Raw genomic sequence first — 10930 nt, forward strand, 5'->3', positions numbered from 1 at the left:
TTTCAGAACTTCATTCTCTTCTTGTTCAGCGCTGAGAGTCACAAACAACATGAAAAACACTGACAGAAACCGCCTGACTGACATCCTGCAGAAGAACATCATCAGAACCATCAAACATCGGAAGAAAATGCGCACAGCCAGAGTCTGAAGAGCCCATAAAAACACACTTCAAAGGGAACAACAGAGTTCAGACAAAGAGCTCCATAAAACTCTGCAGGCTTGGGGGTCGAGCTGATGGTCAAAGCCCAGACATGAAGCAGACAGTCATCATCCTTCTTTAGCAACACACACACACACACACACACACACACACACACACACACACACACTCACAGAGAGAGAGACACTCTCCCATACACACACACAACCTCTAAACGTTATATATATGTGTGTATATTTGTCATAAAAACACAGTTCTGACTCTTTGGAAGTCGTGCAAACACTTTAGGACACAAATAGTTGAGTAATTAAAAACACAGCTTACTTACACATACGTTCTGTTACATTGCATCACAAAGCTGCGGCATACATTACAGCTTGCACTCATGAAATGACTCGCGCAGCATTAAAGAAACGAACGCAAGCATCGACAAAACAATACAGCAAAGCAGGCCACAAAAGAAAGATTCAAAATAATCTCTGTGTATTTAAATTATAAATGATTCCACTTAAAAACACACCTGAAATTGCGGAGATCTCGCGCAGCGCAACGGATCGCAAGCGTGCAGATGTTGGATCTCCTGAACGACTCTTTGACTGACTCGGGAATCACGACTCCCGAATGAAAATCCTGAAGGACTCGTTCGAATTAAAAACGCCGGCCTTCCGTTTAAATAATGTTGTAGTTTTTTAACGTTTACGCTGCTATTCTAAGGCACAAAAACACCACGGACATTTCTTAATGGCTGAGTGACATAATATTTTTTGTTTTTTTTGATTTTTTTTTTTTTTGTAAAATTAAAGGGGGGAATCGAGTGTCTCCAGCTGAGTGAAATTTGATTCCACATCCTGCAGTTTTAACTCTTTCCTGTCCGTTCAGGGACAAACTATCAGAACAATAGACATTTATATGGTGCAACAAGAACAAAGTATTGTAATGTGTTATTGTAAAAGCACCTTACAAGAAAAAGAAAGAAAGAAAGAAAGACTTTTTAAATGTTAAATGAGTCCTTTAAAGCATCAGTCTCTTAAAAACAACTCTGCAATCACGATACCATCAATTTATAAATGACTGTAAATAGCAACAGTTACTTTATGATACATAGTTTTCTATTTTTGGTTTTTTTATACTGTTTCAAATTGTTCTTTCTACATCTAAACAATGTTTAAATCTAATACAATGTAAAAGCAATGAAATGAAATATTATCAATCCATCTTAATAGCAATCTATTTTAATATATACTATTAATGTGTACAATCTTAATATTTATCCATTAAATATCTATCTACCTATCTATCTTAATATCAATCTTTATGATAGATCTTGAGAGAACGAGAGCTTCCTCTCTCAGATGCAGCTGTAAGAAATGCATTATGCTGTGCTGAAATGTGCCAAGAAGCTCGTAAAGATCTTAATTACACCTCAAACAGCGCTTTACCTCCGGTGTGGGCTCGCCAAAAAAACACCAGCAATGGATCTCAGGATCACAAACCACATAAACACATCTCTTAAACAGTGCCAACGTTGGCTGTGATTCTCATTTGTATCATAAACATGTTTAACAAGATGCATGAATATCAAAGACAGAGACCGAGACAAACAAATACATGTGAGCTGTTTTATTAACTGATGTTCATCCCGTTTTCATGTGTGTGTGTGTGTGTGTGTGTGTGTTAGAATCTTGTTTGAACGCCGCAACATCCACACTTCGAACCTGCAACACAAAATCACACACGTCAAGCTTTACGTGACATTTGAAGACTGAAGCGCTCAGTTTATGGGGACGTTACTCACGTAGTCCTCAAACTTGGTGATCTCCCTCCTCCAGGAAGTCTGTTCCCACCCTGGTCGTCCTCCACCACGCAGTTGATCTGCAGTTTCTTGATGCCGTAACCCACAGGAAACCAGTTTGGAGGCTCCCCACAGCAGCCCGTCCACCTGACACCGACCGCACACACTCCTCCAGCTTCGCCATAATCCGTCTCGTCGTCCCACTGCGAACGCCGGGAACAAAAACATTAAAAACCTTGAGAAGCGTTGGCCTGAAAGATTGAAGCAATTTAAGGTAATTCAGTCTATCAGACTAATGGATTTTTTAGACTGCCATGCGGTTGCTAGGGTATTATGAATGGATGCTTAGTGGTTGCTAGGGGTGTTAAAGTGCTGTTTGGAAGTTCTGAGTTGTTGCTAGGTGGTTGCTAGGACATTGTAAGATGGTTACTTGGTGTTCTGTGTTTTTTTGCTGTTGGTTTATAAGGGGTGTCCTGGGTGGTTGCTAGGGGGTTACGGATGGTTGCTTAGGACATTGTAAGATGGTTACTTGGTGTTCTGTGTTGCTGTTGGTTTATAAGGGGTGTCCTGGGTGGTTGCTAGGGGGTTACGGATGGTTGCTAGGACATTGTAAGATGGTTTCTTGGTGTTCTGTGTTGCTGTTGGTTTATAAGGGGTGTCCTGGGTGGTTGCTAGGGGGTTATGGATGGTTGCTAGGACATTGTAAGATGGTTACTTGGTGTTCTGTGTTGCTGTTGGTTTATAAGGGGTGTCCTGGGTGGTTGCTAGGGGGTTACGGATGGTTTGCTAGGACATTGTAAGATGGTTACTTGGTGTTCTGTGTTGCTGTTGGTTTTATAAGGGGTGTCCTGGGTGGTTGCTAGGGGGGGGGTTACGGATGGTTGCTAGGACATTGTAAGATGTTACTTGGTGTTCTGTGTTGCTGGTTGGTTTTTTATAACGAGTTCTGAACATTTGCTAGGGTGTCCTGGGGGATTGCTAGGGGGATATGGATGGTTGCTAGGGTATTGTAGATGTTTTTGCTAGGCAACTGCTAAGTTTGTTCTGGGTGGTTGTTAGTGTGTTGCTAGGGGTTTGCTAGACAGTTGCTGGTGTATTTGGATGTTTGCTAGGGAATGTTCTGGGGGTTGTTGCCTAGAGAACTGCAAGATGGTTACTGGGTATTCTGTGTTGCTGTTAGAAAGTTGTTATGTGGTTGGTAGGGTGTTGTGAATGTTTGTTAAGGCTTTGCAATGCAATTGCTAGTGTGTCCTGGGTGGTGGCTGTGTTACTAGGGTGTTCTCGAATTGTTGCTAGAAGGTTGCTAAGGTGTTTTATGTGGTTGCTAGGTGTTACTGGGTGTTCTGGGAGGTTTGGTTGGGCATTGCTGGGGGTTCTGATGGTTGCTAGTTTCAAAGATGTACTTTCGTGGTTAAATTAAAATTAAAATATCGGCAACTAACCAAAATAAGTAACAAAGACAACTAAAACTGAAAAAGATAAAACTAAATGAAAAAAGTAAATAAAAGATTAAACTAAAATTAAAAATTACAACTTTTTGGTTGCTAGGGTAGTCCAGGTAGCTATTAGGTTGTTTCTATGCGGTTGCTAGGGTAGTCCAGGTAGCTATTTGGTTGTTTCTATGTGGTTGCTATGTGGTTACTAGGATGTTCTAGGTAGCAGCTAAGTTGTTTCTATGTGGTTGCTAGGGTGTTCCGGTAGCAGATTGGTTGGTTTCTATGTGGTTGCTAGGGTAGTCCAGGTAGCTATTTGGTTGTTCCGTATGTGGTTGCTATGTGGTTACTAGGATGTTCTAGGTAGCAGCTAAGTTGTTTTTCTATGTGGTTTGCTAGGGTGTTCCAGGTAGCAGATTGGTTGTTTCTATGTGGGTTGCTAGGGTAGTCCAGGTAGCTATTTGGTTGTTTCTATGTGGTTGCTATGTGGTTACTAGGATGTTCTAGGTAGCAGCTAAGTTGTTTCTATGTGGTTGCTAGGGGTTGTTCCAGGTAGCAGATTGGTTGTTTCTATGTGGTTTGCTAGGGTAGTCCAGGTAGCTATTGGTTTGTTCCTATGTGGGTGCTAGTGTTACTATGTGGTGTAGTTACTAGGATGTTCTAGGTAGCAGCTAAGTTGTTTCTATGTGGTGGCTACGGTTGCAGGTAGCTATTTGTGTTCCATGTTGCTATGTGGTTTACTAGGATGTTCTAGCAGATTGGCTTTGTTTCCAGGTATGTGGTTTTTGCTATGGTGGTTGCTAGGGTCCAGGTAGCTATTTGGTTGGTTCCTATGTGGTTGCTATGTGGTTACTAGGATGTTGCCTAGGTAGCAGCTAAGTTGGTTTCTATGCTAGGGGTGCTAGGGTTGTTTCTATGTGTTGCAGGTAGCAGATTGGTTGTTTCTATGTGGTTGGCTATGGGTTACTAGGATGTTCTAGTTATCAGATGTAAGGGTAGCTAGGTGTTTGGATTGTTTTTTCTATGTGGTTGCGAGGGTATCCGGTGTGGTTACTATGTGGTTGCGATGTGGTTCTAGGTAGGCAGCCCTAAGTTGTTTCTATGTGGTTGCTAGGGGTGTTCCATGGTAGCAAGATTGGTTTGTCTTCTATGTGGTTGCTTAGGGTAGTCCAGGGTACCTATTTGTTTGTTCCTATGTGGTTGCTATGGGGTTACTAGGATGTTCTAGGTAGCAGCTAAGTTGTTTTCTATGTGGTTGCTAGTGTGTTCCAGGTATGCAGATTGGTGTTTCTATGTGGTTGCTAGGGTAGTCCAGGTAGCTCATTTTGGTTGTTCTATCTGGTTACTATGATGTTTTAGGTAGCAGCTAGGTTGTTTCTATGTGGTTGCTAGGGTAGTCCCGGGTAGCTATTAGGTTGTTTCTAGGTGGGTTGCTAGGGTAGTCCAGGGTTAGCTATTAGATTGTTTTGCCATGTGGGTGCTTAGGGTAGTTCCAGGTAGCTATTTTGGTTGTTTCTATGTGGTTGCTATGTGTTTACTAGAATGTTTCTGGTACCGGAGCTAAGTTGTTTCTATGTGGTTTTGACTAGGGGGGCTTAGGTGCCATATGGGTTGTTTCTATGTGGTTTTGCACATAAGAAAGAATAGGGTAAACACAACGTCCCAGGTAAACTATGTGTCTGTAATAACTGTTAAACTCTATGGTTGGCTATTGTGGTTACTAGGATGTTCTAGGTATCAGCTAAGTTGTCTTCTATGTGGTTGCTCGGGTGTTCCATGGAAGCATAAGATGGGTTGTTTCTGATTGGTCTGCCCTAGGGTAGTCCAGGTCGCTATTTTGGTTGTTCTTCTTGGGTTGTTGGTTTGCTTTGATCGTTTTTACGGTAGCCAGCTAGGTTGTTATATATGTTGTTGGCTTAGGAGTTGTTCGGGTAGCAGCTACACGTATTGCGTGTTCTATGAGGATTGGGCGATGCTAGGTTATTACACAGGGTGCTTCCGCACGATGGTTGCCTTTTTCTTTTATGGGCACCAAAAAGTGAGGCAATTTACAGGGCCCAGGCTTTAAAAACAAAAAAACGCATGTGAAACCATACTAGTCACAGTCCGGTTGTCACCAAAATAAACAACATAACTTTACCGCGGAGTGGGTGGTTTTGGGTGTAGGGGGAACGAGTGGGCTAACAGGATGGTCTGATTTATCGAATGAGGGCAGTTTTTTTGTGGCCGTGTTTGTAACGTATTTCCTGCAGCCCGCTGCTCCTTCAGTTCTCGGCGAGCCTCGTGGCAACATCTTTCGATCCACTGCCGAAACAGGTCGATTGTACATCCTCATCTCCTCCTCCTGTTTTGATGGAGCGGGCGGGGCTTTCTGGGGAGCGGCGGGACTGGTTCCGTAACGGTTGGCGGTGTCGACCGCCTTCTCTATGCGCTGACCACGCGACTCTCCACCTTACTGAGAGCAGAACGCAGCTTCCTCCACCACTGAGAAACACAACGAGAACAATTAAGCACAGTGCTTGCAGAAGATTAGGCAAAATGTAAAATAAATTGACAGCTCGTATGCAAATATTATGACATCACCACCTCCAGATGTCCAAGTAAATATTATGTTTTATTTCATATGAATATAAAATATAATGCATGGGATTAAGAAGAACATAAAGACAGAATAGATGCTTAATGCATGCAAAAACATATGTTATTATCGTTACCAAAACTAAAATCAAAAAATAAATAAAATATTTTTACCAATATAAAAAAGATAATAAAAAAACTCTTAAATATCAGATTAAAAGAAAAATATACGAACATAAATAAATTATTGCAAGGTAATTACGTTGAAGCACTAAAATTAATTTGAAATAAAAAACTAAACTAGACCAAAACTGAAATAAAAACAAATTAAACCTAATCAGTAATATTTAAAAAGAACAAACTAAGAAAAAAGAAAATTACAAAAAACTAAACTAAAATTAAAAGGAAAACTGAAAATAAAAGCTAACATTAAACATTAACAATAACTATGATAATATATAAATAAAAAAAACGATAGTAGTAAAAAAAATAATATATAAAAAAAATATAATAGTAAAAGTTTCTAAACGTACAATAAAATTAAATGGAAAACTAAAATAAACTGCAAACTGTAACAAGTATGTACATTAACAATAATATTAATAAGTTTAAATGGTAATATAAAATCTATATAAAAGCACTTAGTAATAAAATAAATAAAAATATGAATAGAAAATAGGAAATAAAATGACATTTAAAAAGACGAAAATAAAAGGTAATTCAAAAAAATTTAGACTAAGTACAATAGTATATAAATACAACAATAATATTACTACTAAAATAAATTAATAAAAAGCATGTAAAAGCACATAGCAAAACTACTAAAAATTAAACAAAATTAAAATGAAAACTGAAAATAAAAGCCAATTCAAAACGTTAATAAAAACGATTAGTATCATATAAATAAAAAATAATACGTAATAATAATAAAAAAAATAGTATCGAATAACACAGTAAAATGACCAAATATTAAACTAAAATTAAAATGAAAAAAAAAAAAGCTAATTCAAAATACCTAAACAAACCCTACAATAGTATATAAATATTACACTGCATGCAAACATTAAAGATGTTTATTTAATTTAAAAAATGTACATCAATTAGTTTTATTTACAAATTGGATAGTAATTGTCCTGTTGAAAATTCAGAAGAGTGAACAGTTTTCTAGTCTTTTGAGGCTACATGGAAATGAAATCTTTTTCTAAACATTGTACATTCATTCTTCCTCCCCCCGAAATGACCAAAAAGCATTCATAAATGGAAAGCAGAATGTGAATTAGGATTGTCACATTCTTTCCGATTTCCCATCCCGAGCAAATGCAAAACTATGAGAAATCTCTGAACACACACACCTGTGTGTAGACTCTGGTGTCTCCAGTTCCAGGTTCTTCATGCGATCCGTGTGAGCTCCCCGTAATCAGCAGCGCTGCCCTCCGCCGCTCTAAAACACACACACACACACACACAACACACACACACACGACACACACACACACACACGCACACACACCAGGAGTTCCCATCAGCCCTGCCTCAGATACACAACTGCACAATGAGAGAATCAGGTCCCACACACAACCACTATACTACAGTCTATTACAACACTATTTTAATGTATTCACATGACACACAACATAGATTTCGCTATTTTGTCAGAAACATGCAACGGGGGTTTAGACATGTTTTGTTTTTATAATTCTAGTTGCGTTAAGTTTAATATCGTTTCAGTTAATTTGTTCCCTCCATGATCCATCAAAATTCAATAATTCATTTGTGCCCTCATCAAATGTTCAAAGATGTTTCTGTTAAGTTTGTAGTTAACACATTGGTTTGTTATGATTGGTATATTGCCAGTGCAGTGATTTCCAACTTTGTTGTTGTTTTTTGTTAGCCAAACATTTTGTAAGTTTAACAATAATATTTTTAATAAGTTATCAACACATTCATGTTTATTGGTCACGTGATGTGCAATAAATTACAAAGTTCTATTGTTTTGTGTGTGTTTTATTTTTTAATGCTTTGCATTTTAAAATGTATTTTTTTTTATTTTTAATGTACATTCTTATGAATAAATTAATAGGTGTAAACAAATCAAATGGTTTTTGTTATATATATTTCTTAGATTTATATTTTAAAATTTTTGGTGTTTTTATTTTGATTGTTTTTATTTTAATATTATGTCTTTAGATTTTTGATATAATTAAATTAATTACGTAGATTTTCATGTAACTCTATATGGTGTGTGTATACGCCTAAAAAGTTAAAATAATAAATAAATAAAATAATAAATACATGCATACAAAAAATAACTATAACTATACTATTTTTTTTCATGATTATTTTAACTTGACTTTATATTTTAAAAGATTATTTGGTTGTTACAAATGACTTATCACTGGAAAAAAAAAACCATACCTTCGAAACACCTAGTAGCCTTATTATAGTTCAAATAAAACCATAAAAATTGTTATTCTTTATCCGTAAATAACCTGTTAACTGAAATAAAATAAAATATTTAAAAACTGTTCAGCAAACATTTCTCATGTTTAATGATTTACCGAAATAAAAATGTATTATTAAAAAAAATCTAACAAAAAGGAAAAAAAAAAAGAAAAACTAAATTACTGAAAACTACTAAAATTCTAAACAGAAAATATAATATAAAAAAATGTGAGTAAATACTAATAAAAACTATTGTAGTTTCCAACGAGCACAAATAATAACAAACCTCACAACGATACAAACACAGTGTCTTCTCTCGTTTCACCAGCAGAAACATTAACAAAAATCCACACAGAAATGCATGCATCACAGATATCTTCTGAACACTTCTACAACACATGCAACACATGCACACGCGTCACGCACTGGCCAACATCGGCGTGAGCTGCTTTGGTGTGTGTCTGTGTCACACACCACACTTACAGGAGACGAGCGTGGGAGGATTTTGATATTTTATAGGGGCGGAGCCTCTACTTGGCTGCCAAGGTTGTCTTCAGCTACAGAAGATATCATTTATGAGGAAAGTGCAGATGAAGGAAGAGAACAGATGATTTAAGAGAGAGAGAGCTGGGACTGGGACCTAGTGTGCTGCCTACATAGACAGAATATCAGAGAGACACTCACGACGCAAAGCCACGATCCAAAAGGCAGTGCGGGTGTTACAGAAGACAGTAGACAGCAAGAAGAGATTCACTAGGTTGAGCTGCACGGATTAATCGAAAACAAAACCACTCACAAACCAGACTTTGTCAAACAAATCAAAAAGCTTTTATGGGCTTTTGGAAAAAAAAAAAAAATTAAAGACAGGCAAATTTGTACTGTAAATTGGAGTTGAAGTGTACAATAAAGTTATTATTATTACTATTATAATAATATTATTATTATTGTTGTCATTAAATGCGCCATTTTTATTTTACAGTGAAATTACAAAAAGTTACATTTCTTATTTTAATATTTTTACCTCGTAAAAAAAACTATAATATGATTGCAACCATAATAAATTGTGTAATAAACGTGCAACCATTCAAACATGCAACAAACCTAGAGGTTTCTCTTATTATTATTTTTAATTTGCATTTTTAAATTCACAATTGTGATTCAAACATGGCTTTAACTTGCAAAATAAAGCTCCCAAAAAATAAAGCCAGTCATCATTTTTATTGTAATTTTACAGTTGTACTGGAAAATCAAAAATGATCGTCATCATTATATTATATTATATTTTTTTTTTTTCTTAAACACTAATTGTTTTAAATAAACATTTCTTGTTTTAACAGTATTATTACATTTCTAATTAAGACAGTAAAATAACATTTTACTATAATTTTACAGTTCAGTCCTGTAAATAAAATTATCATCATTATTATTATTTCTTAAATACTAATTGTTTTATTGTACAGTGAAATCATAATTTTCATTTTAAATATTTTTATTTAATGACAACAACATTTATTATTATTATTATTATTATTATTATTATTTATATTTCTATTTAAGACTGCAATTTTAGTTAAAATTATCGCTGTATTATTTTTTTAAATACTCATTTAGGTTTTTACAGTGAAATAATATTATTTTAATATTTTTTATTTTGTTACAACATTATTATTATTATAGTTATGCTAATATATATTAAAAAATGTATTCAAATTATGCAAACCCAACAAACCTGTAGCTTTTCAAAAAAAACAAACAAGTAAATTAAACAGCATTTATATCTTTCCCGTAAATCGTGCAGCCCCAGAAAAGATCCATACTGCACTGTTCAAAGAGTAATGGTAGGTTTTTAGCTCGACTCACCCCAGCGAGAGATTTCTGGATGTTTTCTCGTGCTCTAGCGATGTCCTGAAGGATGCTGTTAGCTCCAGTGTCCTGAGACGAGAGAGACAGAGAACAGTGCTATTAGCACATATGCTGTACATACTGATGGAATAGTTTGAATAGTACATTTATTACTTGTTTGGGCTGTGTGGGTCCGTTCATCCGCTCGTACAAAATTGCCGTTCCGCTTCATCATAACGTGGCTTATCGAACCAGATCCTCTCCTGCGCCAAACACTCCGCTGAAGTCATCCTGTAAAACACACGAGAGCTCTAACAACCTCACTACACAATAAAACAAACATCTTAAACATTCACATTTCGGAAATGTGCTGCTACAGACCTGTGATGTGATTTTATAGCTATATGGCTTTGATGAGAATGAAGGATGTCTGAGACTAAACTACAGCACGCAACAGTGTTGGGGAGTGAATTTTAATGCTCAATGGTTATTATTATTTTAGTAAGTAAAACTAAAATCATGAGAAAAAACATGGATAATGGTTTTAACTTATTTTAGTTAGTTTGCCAAGGCAACATTTCTCATTTTAATTAAGTTTAACTTGGTGTACTAAAATAGCAAAAATTAAATCATAAATAAAAATTAAAAAAATAAATATAAAGATTATTTAAAACTATATGGACA

At 36.1% G+C, this 10930-nt stretch overlaps 1 pseudogene; it reads right to left on the reverse strand.

Annotated features, from left to right (window-relative positions):
- Positions 1–2: 2 nt before the first annotated feature.
- On the reverse strand, positions 3–10718 carry LOC122149063 (annotated as a pseudogene).
- Between the last annotated feature and the right edge of the window lie 212 nt (positions 10719–10930).

The sequence above is a fragment of the Cyprinus carpio genome, chromosome A20 (genome assembly GCF_018340385.1).
Source record: "Cyprinus carpio isolate SPL01 chromosome A20, ASM1834038v1, whole genome shotgun sequence".
NCBI classification, from domain to species: Eukaryota; Metazoa; Chordata; class Actinopteri; order Cypriniformes; family Cyprinidae; genus Cyprinus; species Cyprinus carpio.